The sequence below is a fragment of the Cornus florida genome, unplaced genomic scaffold (genome assembly GCF_030987335.1).
Source record: "Cornus florida cultivar Cherokee Brave unplaced genomic scaffold, ASM3098733v1 CherokeeBrave_3.0.0_Hap2_Chr09, whole genome shotgun sequence".
Classification (NCBI taxonomy): domain Eukaryota; kingdom Viridiplantae; phylum Streptophyta; class Magnoliopsida; order Cornales; family Cornaceae; genus Cornus; species Cornus florida.
The window spans coordinates 6,615,026-6,627,892 of NW_026775579.1; the positions used below are offsets into that span (position 1 = coordinate 6,615,026).

Here is a 12,867-nt window from a genome sequence, read left to right on the forward strand (position 1 = left end):
GTTCAGACTGCCCTCAAAAGCCGAAGCTCAAAGGGTTTGAAAGGGGGAAAGAAGAAATGGGGCGATGCAGAGTTGTTATTGGACCCTTGGTGTTCTCGCGTTGGTTGTTCGGGACTCAGGATGAGAAGCAATGGAAGAAGGATCATCATTTATCGACTTCCTCTGCATTTGTGGTGCCAGAATCTTTTCAAAGACAATGATGATCTTTGTGGTGGGTTCCGGGCAGCTGAGGTTTTTGAAATGTGCGAAACAGAAAGGATTGTGCTCACTGTTGACGAAGGTGGAGAGATTCTGGCATTCATCATCGTGGAAGACAGTCAGGGGCTTCAAGATTGCATAGCATGAAGAAATTGATCCCTTGATGGTCCCTAAGTCTGCTTCCCTTCTTGAAAAAACAGATTATCCCAAACCGATTGCGGAGGAGACGGGTCTGAGACGAAGAGATCGATGGCATGGGGCTTGATCGGAGACTCTGAAGAAGACTGTGGATGGAGGACAGGGACGTGCACGCAATCAAGAGCGTAAGGAGCGAGTGGGAAGCCTGCAGAACAGAGCATCACGTGGTCCGGAATCTTCCCGTTCCATTTGCGTTACAGCTGTCTCCTGATGTGATTGCACACGTGAGGGAGACTCTCTTTTCAAACTTGATGGGTCTATTCGTAACGGGATCAATAAGGATGGCTTTGGGCCTGGGCTGCGTGGATCAAAGATGGGCTATGTTTCATCTGTTTCCTCTTTGGGGTCTGCTTCTAATAAGACCTTTAATGGCCCAAGGTTACCGAGATCACAGCGCGCAGCAAATGTGCACGGATCCTAGCTGGGCCAACAAAACCCACCTTAGATCCATGAGGTCACGATCCAGAAAGGTGTGTTTTGACCCAAGAAATGGTCCGTTTATTTCTTTTAAAAATAACATCAACAGCCAAACAGCCCATATCAATTCTGATCAGACCGCTTCTGTTCTTCTCATCCAAAGACGGTGTCTGCTGATCTTTCTTCTTCCCATGATCATTTTGTTGACTTAAAGATATAATCAAATCAAGAGTAAGTGATAAAGAAGAAGATGTTTTACTTTCTTTTGGACAATTCTTCTTTTTTCACTTTTTCTCTCTGTTGTTTACAGATTTGTTCACTTATGACGCCTTTAGGGGCGATTTCACCATACTAGGGGCGATTCTAGGAGCGACTTTTGGGGGATTAGGGTTAGGGCTTGTCCTGGGCTGAGTATATGCTACGGGATGAAGTCTTTTCTTAAGGTTGCATGGCCGCCGAGGATTTCATTTGGGGGGGGGGGGGGGGGGGGGGGGGGGGTGGGGTTGGTGTTAAGGCAGCAATCCCTCATCGTGGGCCATCGCTGTATCTTGATGAGGCGTCAGTTGAAGGGAGAAGATCGATGTTGTTGTCCTGCTTGGTTGGACGTTTTGATAAAGAGGTTGGAGGTTATGATCGAATTGAGGAGTGGGCGGCAAGGGCGTGGAATATGTCGTGTGGGGTGGGTGTGACGCCATTATCGGACTCTCTTCTTCTGTTCAGGTTTCCACCTCCGGCGGAGGCGCAAAGGGTGCTGAAGGAAGGACGGTGACAGTGGGGATCTGCTACACTGAGGATTGATGTATGGTCTTTTAGGGTAGGTTGTTGTGAGGTGCTCAAGGACAGAGGGCTTAAGCGAATTCGGCTGTTCGGGCTTCCGTTGCATTTCTGGTGTCAGACACTTTTTGTTCATACATGATAATAGGTTCTGTTACAGAGTTTCGATTTAGGAAGAGGTATTGCCAGAGCTTGTTCCCACAACTGAAAGCTTAGAAGGCAGCGATGGGGCTCATCTTATGACGGAGGAAGAGTGGATCAGGATTCTTAGTAAAGGAGAGAAAGGGGTGATTGAAATTCAAGAATGGTTGAAGGAAAGGGAGAGGCAGAGGGCAGTGAGGTTTGTGGGAGAAAGACGATGGGGGAGTCACGCGCCAGACAAGATTGTTCAGAAGAAGTGGAGTAAGGATCCACGTGGAGCGTAGAGATGCTCAACCAGATTGCATCCCCTTATCTTCAGCTGATGGGGTTGGGGATAAGGTTAGGTGGGCACGTGACCAAGCTGCCGTCTTCAAATGGGCTGGGGAAGGTGGTAGGTTAGACCAGAGGTTGGTAGAGCGGGCTCAAGCTGAGCCCATGGTGAGGAGGAAGTTTGGGCTGAGGCCCTCCAATGGGTGGATGGGCCAGGTGAGGGATGGGGAGAGGTATAGGGATGGGCCTACTCATGTGGGCCGGAAAGGAAGTTTGAATGATATGGGCTAGCTGTATGGGCCAAGGTTTGGGGGAGTGGGGGTGAAGTCACATGGGCTACCTGGGGTGAACGGGAGTGGGCCTGTGGAGGAGGTCCGTAGTGATGGGCTTGATGATGTACAAGTGGGGGCTCAGTTGTTCGGCCTGGACCAATATGGGAGCAATTTTAGGGCTACAGTTAAAATATCAGAAGGAATGTGTGCAGAGAAGGGCTCTTCGCAACGATTGTCAAAGGTGGGCCGTGAAGGACAAGAGGCAAGAGGCGAGGAATCAGGACACCATTTCCAACCACACCGTGATTTTCAGGTTCGTAGCCGGTTGATAGGCAAAAAATGGTCGTGAGTTCAAAAACAGAAATGGGTTGTTGCTGGAGGTGGTGGCCCAGGTATGTTCTCTGCCTTGAACTCGGAGAACTCTTCTCTCTCTACGCATGCTTCTTCTTCTACTACTCTTGGGGTGGTGAGGATAGTGGGTGAGAGGGAGGGAAGGGGGAGGCCACCGGTGGTCCAGAGGCTTGCGACGATACCTAAAGTGGATGGTTAAGGGAGTGGTCCAGTATCTTCAGTCAAGGAGGATGGAGGGTATAAACACTTGGTGGAAGAGAGGGGTTTGATCAAGCTGATGGCGAATGCTATAGAACAAAGGAATGCTTATTTTAGGGTGGGGTGCAATTGTATGTTGATTGATGATGGAGGATCCGAAAGTTTGCGACCGGAGTTCAGCGCAGGTAGTGAAAAGGATGATTTAGATGACAATGATGTTGTTGCGGAGCATTCGTATCCTTTATGGGACATCGGGGCTGAGGGTGGAGAGAGTATGGTGGGATTTCACAATCCTTTGGCAGTGATCAGAGATGGTTATGGACTCTCGGAGTTGGATGGTTTTGATGATAATTGGTTTATGATCGGTATTGAAGAGGAAAGCAAGCTCCTAGGGCTGACTTGGAAAGGAGAGGATAAGCAAGTGAAGGAGTTGTTTCAAACATGGAGGATGAATGGGTAAGGAAGAAGGAGAAGAGCTTGACTGTTTTGAAAGGGGTGAGAGAGCTGAAAGGCCTGTTTTTTGAAGTTAATTATGAGGGAAGGAGTGGAGCAGGGAGAGTGAAGAGGAGTGGGGGAAGGAGGGGGAGTGGAAGACTCAATGGTTGTCAATGAAGTTCAATATTGTGTATTGGAACGTTCAGGAACTGAATGACCCGAGGAAGAAGAAGGTGGTGAAGGCTTTGATTCGGAAATGGGGGGGTGCATGTGGTTTGCTTGCAGGAGACTAAGTTGGGTGTGGAGGAGTCTAAGGTTATGAAAAGTTTTTTTTTGGTTTTGGGTTTTTTTTTTTTTTGGGGGGGGGTTGTAGATTTGTGGATTGGGAGGTTATTGATGCAGAGGGGACTGCTGGAGGAATTGCTGCTCTTTGGGATAGGAGATGGGTGTCGAAGTTTGATGTTTGGAAAGGGAGGCAATCATTATCATTACTTTTTGAGTTTGAGAAAGATAGTTCAGAGTGGTGTTTTTCGGGAGTATATGGACCTGTAGGTGATGTGGGAAGAACTGGGTACCATTAGAAGCAGATGGGGGGTTCCATGGTGTGTTGGGGGGGATTTTAATGTTATCCTTAACACGAGTAAGAGATCTTCTAGGAGTGCGTAGGATGAAGCAATGGCTGACTTTTCTGAGTTTGTGGAAGCTAACAAGTTGTTGGATCTTCACATCGTGGGAGGCGCATTTACATGGTCGAGTGGGCGGGATCCTCCTCCTTTTTCTAGGTTGGACAGATTTCTTATTTCAGTGGAGATGGAGAAGAAATTTACGGATGTGTCACAAGTGGCGTGTGTGCGGGCAATCTCTGATAATATTCCTATTTTGCTTGATTATGGAGGGATTAGGAGAGGAAGATCCCCCTTTAGAATTGAAAATGTGGCTACGAGTGGATGACTTCAAAGAAAGGGTTATGAACTGGTGGGGTGCTTATGATGTTAGGGGAAATCCAAGCTTTCAATTGGCAACTAAGTTGAGATTCCTAAAGGGCGACATTAAGGTCTGGAATAAGGATGTGTTTGGTAAGTTGGAGTGGAGGAAAAATCAGCTACTTTTGGAAATTTCAGAGTTGGGTGGGAAGGAAGGTGCTGAGGGGATTTCAGTGTTGGAGAGGAGTAGAAGGGAGGAGTGCAAGGCTGAGTTTGAAGAGATTGCAGTGATGGAGGAAGTTTCGTGGAGACAGAAGTCAAGAACCCTGTGGCTTAAAGAAGGTGACCGAAATACTCAGTTTTTTCACCGATTAGCTAATGCTCATAAAAGAGGGAACAAAATTGGGAGGATAAGTTTGGATGGTGTCATGGCTGAAACTGAAGAGGAGATCCGGACAGGATTTGTCGCATTTTATCAGGCATTGTTCATAGAGTCTGTCTAGGAGGCCGGGGTTGGATGATATTGAGTTTGATGCAATTTCTGATGAGGATAGAGTGGGTTTGGAGAGGCCGTTTGGGGAGGAGGAAGTGCTAGAAGCTCTTAGGAGCTGTGATGGAGATATAGCTTCGGGGCCGGATGGGTTTACAATTGCGTTCTTCCAAAAAATCTGGGAGGTGGTGAGAGCAGATGTGATGAGTAATGCATGCTTTTTTCGGGGAAGGTTGTTCTGAGAAGAGTTTGAATGCACTTTCATTACTCTTATACTTAAGAAGGGTGGAGCGGTTGAAGCTAAGGATTTCAGACCAATTTGTTTGGTAGGCTATGTTTATAAGATTATTGCGAAGATTCCGGCTATTATGTTAAGGAAAGTGTTGGATGAGGTCATTTAGGAGTCTCAAAATGCGTTTGTTGGAGGAAGGAAAATTCTCGATCCGGTTCTTATTGCTAGTGAATGTATTGATGCAAGAGTCAAGAGTGGTGAACCGGGGATTGTGTGTAAATTGGACATAGAAAAAGCATATGACCATGTGAATTGGGTGTTCTTATTGTATGTGTTGGAGAGGATGGGGTTTGGAACCAAATGGAGAGGATGGATTCATTAATGTATTTTGACGGCTTGGTTTTCTATATTAGTGAATGGGTCACCAGCAGGCTTCTTTGCAAGTTCGAGAGGTTTATGTTAGAGGGACCCATTGTCCCCTTTTCTTTTCATTATTGTAATGGAAGCCTTAAGTAGACTCATAAAAAGGGTAGAGAATGTGACAACCTTAAATTTTAATTAAGTCTTCCCTATGTTTAGGACCTGAATTACTTGATTTTCGATTTAATTTCTTTCTACCTATTTCATGTGTTGCATTTTCAACATTAGTACATCCCTAATTTCTTGGAATTTATTTAAATGCATCGGAAGTCATTAACTTGATTTCTACCGATTTTACACGGTTCGTTGGTAATTTATAATTCCTTAATTGTCTAGTATATAATTTTTTTTTGATCTAGTATTTAATTTGCAGTCATGAGTTTCATTTATTTTTTATATTTTACTCATGGGGTGAATTTAGTTGTTAAAAAAAATAAATAAAGAAATAAATAAAATTGGTAGGGCCATTGAGTGATTACTTTTGGAAATGAGGGGGTATTGAGATATTGATAGAAGGTGGTTTAGTGGGTTAGCATGTGGCAGCATGTAGGGGATCCAGAACTAGGTGTCATTCATATGCAAAGCTTGGAGACACGTTTAATCATTTAGCACTACATTTGTAACTAGTTCCCTCATAGTTGTTGCATGCCAAACCAAAAAGAAAGCTCCCAGCCGTGGGTTGTCTAACAGAGAGTAAGAAGAACAGAAAGCGAAGAAGAAGAAGAAGGGTTCGGACTAAGGCTGCAATGTAGGCACTTTACTCTCACACCATCTAATCTCACCACTCCAGTTGTTACCTTCAATTGGGTAGGGATTCTCTTTAACTCTTGCAGCCTTGAGAGTTATTTTAAAGTTCTGTTTCCCTATTTAATGTTTCTCACCAAATTCCAAATGTCATCTCTGTAAAGTTTACAAAAAAATTAGATTAATTGTTACTTTTGCTTGCTATAAGTACATTATTTTCTTGTAGTCAAATGCTTGATTTTAGCTAAAATATTATACATTTGTTTGGTCATGATCTGAGTTTTGTTACATACAAGTTTTGCTTATGATTTTATTTCAGAACTCTACCTGAGTAAATGTTTTTCCAATCAGAACTTAGCATGTTGATAGACTGATGTATATTACCAATTCTACGCCAAAATAATTCTGCTTAGATTCTAGAATGTTGTAATTGAGTTGTCTTAAATTGTTTGGGTTGAATTATTCTATTACTTAACTTTGGGACTAGGAGGGTGATGTCCCGGGTGAAGGGGTGAGCAATTGGGTATGAGCTACCTGTTGGTGAAAGACCATAAACCCGCAATGGTAGACCCTAGATGGGTATTCAAAGTTGAATCCCTACTAGTCAAAGTGGAAGAGATAGTTGGGATCACTCTAATTGAAGTAAAGTTGTTTGACAAAAGGCCCAAATGAAGACTGCTATTTACTAACTCACTTTACCTCTTAAATGGTTTTGGAACTGGGATTTTTTTTAGCTACCGTATTTTTTCAAATTCCATTATGTTATAATTGGTCTTGGTAGAAACTTGGTCAACGATTCTCGTATAAATCAGATCATGTACCTAAAAACCTCATGGAGGCATTTGTTAAAGGCTTTCCTACTGGGCATTGTCTCACCCTTTTTATTTTTCAGGTCTTGGTGCTCAAGACGGCGATGCTAGACCCGAGCTTGAGTTCCAATAGATGGGATCCTTTTGTGGAGCATCTTGTGCTTGATGTTTTTGTGTAATATTATTATTAGCCTTAAGTACTGTTTTTGTTCATGTTTGATGCCTTATGAAACCATGTTAAGGCCGTGGTTGCTGTGCTAAATGAAGATGACAGCATGCTCTCTGCTATGTGTTCTTTAGGACTGGGTACTGTACCTAGATGTTTTGTGTATAGCCTGCTATGGGTAACATATGTACTTAGTTGTCTGGGCATCAGAGCTGTGACTCTTTATTTTGGGTGCACAAAGTATTTTGGACTGAAATAATCTTCCCATGGACGACTTTATGTAATGTATATATTATTAGCATCTTTAGAACTTTGTTACGCCTGTGTATAAGTTGTTCATGGGGAAAGCTCTGAATTTTCCGTTAGAGGGTATTTTTTTTTTAAAGAAGAAAAAAAAAAATCTGTTTTAAAATTCTTCCAGTTCTTGCTTGGAAATGAATTTTAATCAGAGGCTGTAGTGCTTCAAACGCTGTGAAATTTTTACCATATGTTCCCCTCTGTGTATAAAGTCTCATAAAATTTTTATAATTTTTCTATTGGTGGATATTTTTTTAAAAATCTTAGATTATCTACTGTTTGGTTTTTGGTCACAGTTTGGAAACTGAATTTGAGAAAAGAATTTGACGGACTTACCGACATCCATAAATTACGAAACTTTCCAGTTTTATTATTTCATGTGTCTAGTTTCTAAAGGTTAAGGCCCCAAATTTTTATTGGCTTTCTAAAAGACTAAGCAGGCCAAAGTTTTACACTTGGTTCCAATTCAGCACAAGCTGTGAGAGCCTTTTTCCTTCCAAAACTGTTTTCACGGGTGTTTTTCCAGCATCTGGGAGTAGCTCGGTCACATTGTAATCTGAGTTTAGTTTCTAAATAATTTTAGTTTGCTTCATTTCGATAATAATTGAATTTTCTATGATTTTTTTAGTAACCGCTGCACAGAATTTTCTTAAGTAGAGCACTGCTGTTCCATTTTTTCATTTTGACCTTATAAATCGCGCCCTGTGGTTTTGGGGTGTGACAGAGGTACTGGGCTTTATTCAAGGTTTTTCGGTGGGGCGCGTGCCAAATCAGATTGTTACATCTCACTTGCTGTTTGCTGACGACGCTATTGTTTTTTGTGATGCAAGTGTGAATCAAGTGAGATGTTTGAGGTGTGTTTTGGCTTGTTTTCAAGTGGTTTCGGAGCTGAAGATTAATATTGGGAAGAGTGTGATTGTTCCAGTAGGGGATGTGGATCATATTCATTGGTTGGCAGCTATTTTGGATTGCGGAGTGGAGGCTTTTCCATTTTCTTATTTGGGGCTGCCATTGGGTGCTTCCACGAGGAGAGTTGCCATTTGGGATCCAATGGTGGAACATTTTCAAAAGAGGTTATCTGGGTGGAAGAAGCAATACTTGTCGAAAGGTGGTAAACTTACATTGTTGAAGTGTATCCTCTCTAATCTTCCTACATATTTCATGTCTTTGTTTCCAATCCCTTGAACAGTGATTAGTAGACTTAATAAAGATTCAGGGGAACTTTTTGTGGGGGTGGGGTAGGGGAGGAGTTTAAGTACCACCTTGTGAAATGGGAGAAAGTGTGCACCCCGATTCAAAGAGGCGGCTTGGGGCTTCGCAGGTTGGAAATGTTTAACAAAGCTCTGTTAAGGAAATGATTGTGGAGATTTGGGTGCGAAAGGTCCGTGCTTTGGAGGCGTGTTATTGCTTGTCGGTTTGGGGAAGAGGAGGGAGGTTGGATGTCTAGAGGTGTGTATTCGTCAGTAGCTATGGGTTCATGGAAAGGCATTAGGAGGGATTGGGACGAATTCTCTAAGCGGATACAATTTAGAGTTAGGAATGGTCGTTATGCAAAATGCCATTTTTGCATGCCAAATATATATTTTGAGAGGAGCTACAGTGTCAAAATGCTATATTTTAACAATTCTGCTCTAATAGTGCATTTCATCCAAAATGCTATTTTTTGACACAACTACCATTATTTTTCAACTACCATTCCCAACTACCAATTTTCAACAAACATTTTTTTTTTTTTTTTTTTTTTTTTTTGTGAGTGTTTGTATTTTATTTAGTTTATTTGCCTTATTAAAAATAAATAAATAATAATAATCATCAAATCCAACTGAATCTTGAAATTTAGGCAACTTTTGGATTAACAGACATATATATATATATATATACACACACACAAGCACAACACCAAACTACAAAATCTACAAGAATCAGAAGTTCAAAACCCATATATTTTAGTTTGGCAAAAGCAATAACAATAGCTATAATTTGTGCTATATTTGACACAAGATTTAGCAAAGCTATATTTTGGAAGCCCATTTAACAGCCCATTGGAGAGCCTATGTTAAACCCACCTGCTATATTTTGAAATTGACAACCCATTGGAGTTGCTCTTAGGATGGTTGAGGAGAAGCATATGGTGGTGGTAGATTATTTTAGGCTAGAGAATGGGAGAGCTAGTTGGGATGTGAAATTTTGCAGTAATTTTAATGATTGGGAGTTGTTGGAGTTTACCGAATTAATGGGATTAATTTATAGTCAGGTGGGGGAGGGGGAAGGAAGGGGATGAGACGGTGTGGATGGGGGATTCTAGAGGGGTGTTTAAGGTGAGGTTGTTTTATCAAAGTCTTACGAATTCGATAAGCAACAGTTTCCCTTGGAAGCCTATATGGAGGACTTTAGCTCCACTGAAGGTGGCTTTTTTTCACATGGACAGCGGTGCTTGGCAGTATTCTTACTCTTGACAATCTCAGAAGAAGACACCAAATAATAGTTAATTGGTGTTGCATGTGTAAGAAGGCGGGCGAGTCAGTTAATCATCTCTTGCTACACTGTAAAGTGGCAGCGGATGTTTGGAGTTTGGTCCTGAATGTTTTTGGGGTAGACTGGGTGGTGTCAAGTAACACGATGGATATATTAGAGGCTTGGAGAGGGAGACAAGTGGGAAGTCCGGTTAGGAAGGTGTGGAGGGTTGCACCTCTATGTATTTGGTGGGGCCTGGGGCACGAGTGGAATAGGAGATCTTTCGAGGGAAAGGAGTCGCCAGTGTGGGGTATTAAGGCGAATATTTTGCATTCTCTTTATTCTTGGGTTAATGGGAAAAATTGCCCATCTGTAGATAGCTTTTTGGATTTTGTTGACAACTTATCGTTGTAATGGCGCATTTTGTGCATTTTGTTTGCTTTGTTAAGGTCGCCCCCCTCTGGGCGCTTTTGTTAATATATTTTCACTTATCAAAAAAAAAAAAAAAAAAAGAGAGAAGAAAGCGGATGAGAGAAAGAAAGAGAGATGGGGAAAGAGAAAGAATGAAAGAATACTTTCATCCTTCCATCACATTCTACTTATAATAACAAGTTTAAAAAATTACACATAAGCCCCAACATTATATAAGTAATAACAAATAAGCCCTTGACAACACTCCCCCTCAAGCTGGTGCAAAGATATCTATCATGTCCAGCTTGACTAACATATTTTGCAAGCAAGTCTTACTCACACCCTTAGTCAAAACATCAAGAACCTGATCATGTGTACTGACGTATGGAGTACAAATCAGCCTAAGACAAAGCTTTTCCTTGATGAAGTGTTGATTGACTTCAATATGCTTTGTCCTGTCATGTTGAACTAGATTGTGGGAATTGCTAAAAGCAGCCTTCTTGTCACAATACAACTTCATTGACTTGCGAACAGGATAACCCAACTCACCCAACATCGTACGTAGCCATAACAACTCACAAACTCCATATGCCATGGATCTGAACTCAGCCCCTGCACTAGATCTAGCTACTATAGACTGTTTCTTGCTTCGCCATGAAACAAGATTACCTCCAACAAATGTGCAATATCCTAAAGTAGATCGTCGATCTGTCACAGACCCTGCCCAACCAGCATCAGTATGGGCTTCAACACGCAAGTGGCCATGACTGCCAAACAATATCCCCTTACCAAGTGAACCCTTGAGGTAGCAAAGAACATAATGAGCTGCCTCAAGGTAAGGTGTACGTGGAGCATGCATAAACTGACTAATCACACTAACAGCGTTGGCAATATCCGGGCACGTGAGAGATAGGTAAATCAGTCTCCCAACCAATCGCTGAAATCTTCCCACATCATCTAATGGGTCTCCATCTACATCATTAAGCCTATGGTTCTGCTCAATGGGAATATCAATAGGTCTAGCTCCAAGCCTGCCTGTTTCAGCCAACAAATCTAACACATACTTCCGTTGAGAAATGAACATCCCTTTCTTCGATCTGCACACCTCGATGCCAAGAAAGTATCTTAATGATTCGAGGTCTTTAACTTCAAACTCTGTCCCCAAGAATGACTTCATTTGACGAATCTCTTCTGGATCATTTCCAGTGATAACGATATCATCAACATATATAATAAGGGCACTGATGCAGCCCTGGTGCTTCTTGATGAAGAGAGTATGATCTGCCTTACTCTGTGTACCCTACTCTTTTCACAGCAGTGCTGAACCTCTCAAACCAAGCACGTGGCGACTTCTTTAACCCATACAAAGCTTTATTTAGCTTGCACACTAAATTCTGACTATTGGCAAGCTTAAACCCTGGTGGCATAGTCATATACACCTTTTCCTCCAAGTCACCATGAAGGAAAGCATTCTTTACATCCAGCTCATGTAAGGGCCAATTCAAATTAGCTGCCAAAGAAAGAAGAACACGTACAGAGTTCATCGTGGCAATTAGAGCAAATGTTTCCACATAATCAATTACATAGGTCTGAGTGAAGCCATTTATAACTAACCGAGCTTTATATCTCTCAATTGTTCCGTCTTCTCAAGGGCCTTCATTTCTTCAAGCATAGCTTTCTTCCATGGAGTTTAACTGAGAGCATCTAAAACACTAGAAGGAACCGATACATAAGAGATATACACGAAGTGAAAGCACGATATGTTGGAGATAAGGCATCATAGGATACAAACTGAGATATAGGATGCTTTGTACAACTACGAACGCCCTTACGATAGGCAATAGGGACATCAAGATCAACAAGAATGCTATTCGGAAAAGAATCGAGAATATCAATGTCAACTATGGAATTACCTGGATCGAGGGAGACTTCTTGGTCCTGGGGTGAGTCAATAACTTGTTTTGCCCTCCTAGTGTAGACAATTGGCTGCTTTCCCTGCTGCAAATCATTAGTGTTAGGAGGACTAGACATAGACACCTCAATAAGAAGCTCCCCCTGAATGGGAACAGGCAAAGGAAGGGGGCATTGCCACTGAATGGACAACGGATTCTCTACCTGTATAGTAGTCTCCCCCTTATAGAGAATCTTGAGCAATGAAAAAAAAAAAGGAATAGACTCAAAGAATGTAACATCGATGGAGACAAAGCGACGACGAGTGGTAGGGTTATAACACCGATACCATTTCTGAGTGGCAGATTATCCAAGAAAGACACATCGGATTGCCTTAGGGTCCATTTTGTCCTAGCAATGATGAATGTGAACATAACAAACACAGCCATACACTTTCGGAGGGGCAGTAAACAAGGAAGTGTCATGGCGTAAGACAGAGAAGGGGGATTGATAGCCAAGAACCTTAGAAGGCATGCGATTGATAAGGTATGTAGTTGTTAAGGTTGCATCAGCCCAATAACTTTTAGGCACTCCCATCCCAATTAGAAGAGAACGGGTCACCTTTGTAATACAATGGTGTTTTCTTTCAGCTACACCGTTCTGTTGTGGTGTATCGACACAAGAGGTTTGATGGACAATCCCGTTATTAGCAAAAAAGGAGGCAAGACCACCATACATAAACTCTCCTCCATTATCAGATCGAAGGATTTTGAGGGG

At 42.3% G+C, this 12,867-nt stretch overlaps 1 protein-coding gene across 1 annotated transcript in view; it reads right to left on the minus strand.

Annotated features, from left to right (window-relative positions):
- Positions 1–12,867, minus strand: part of LOC132273515 (tRNA (carboxymethyluridine(34)-5-O)-methyltransferase) — a 36,558-nt gene that overhangs the window by 2,415 nt on the left and 21,276 nt on the right. The window lies entirely within an intron of this gene.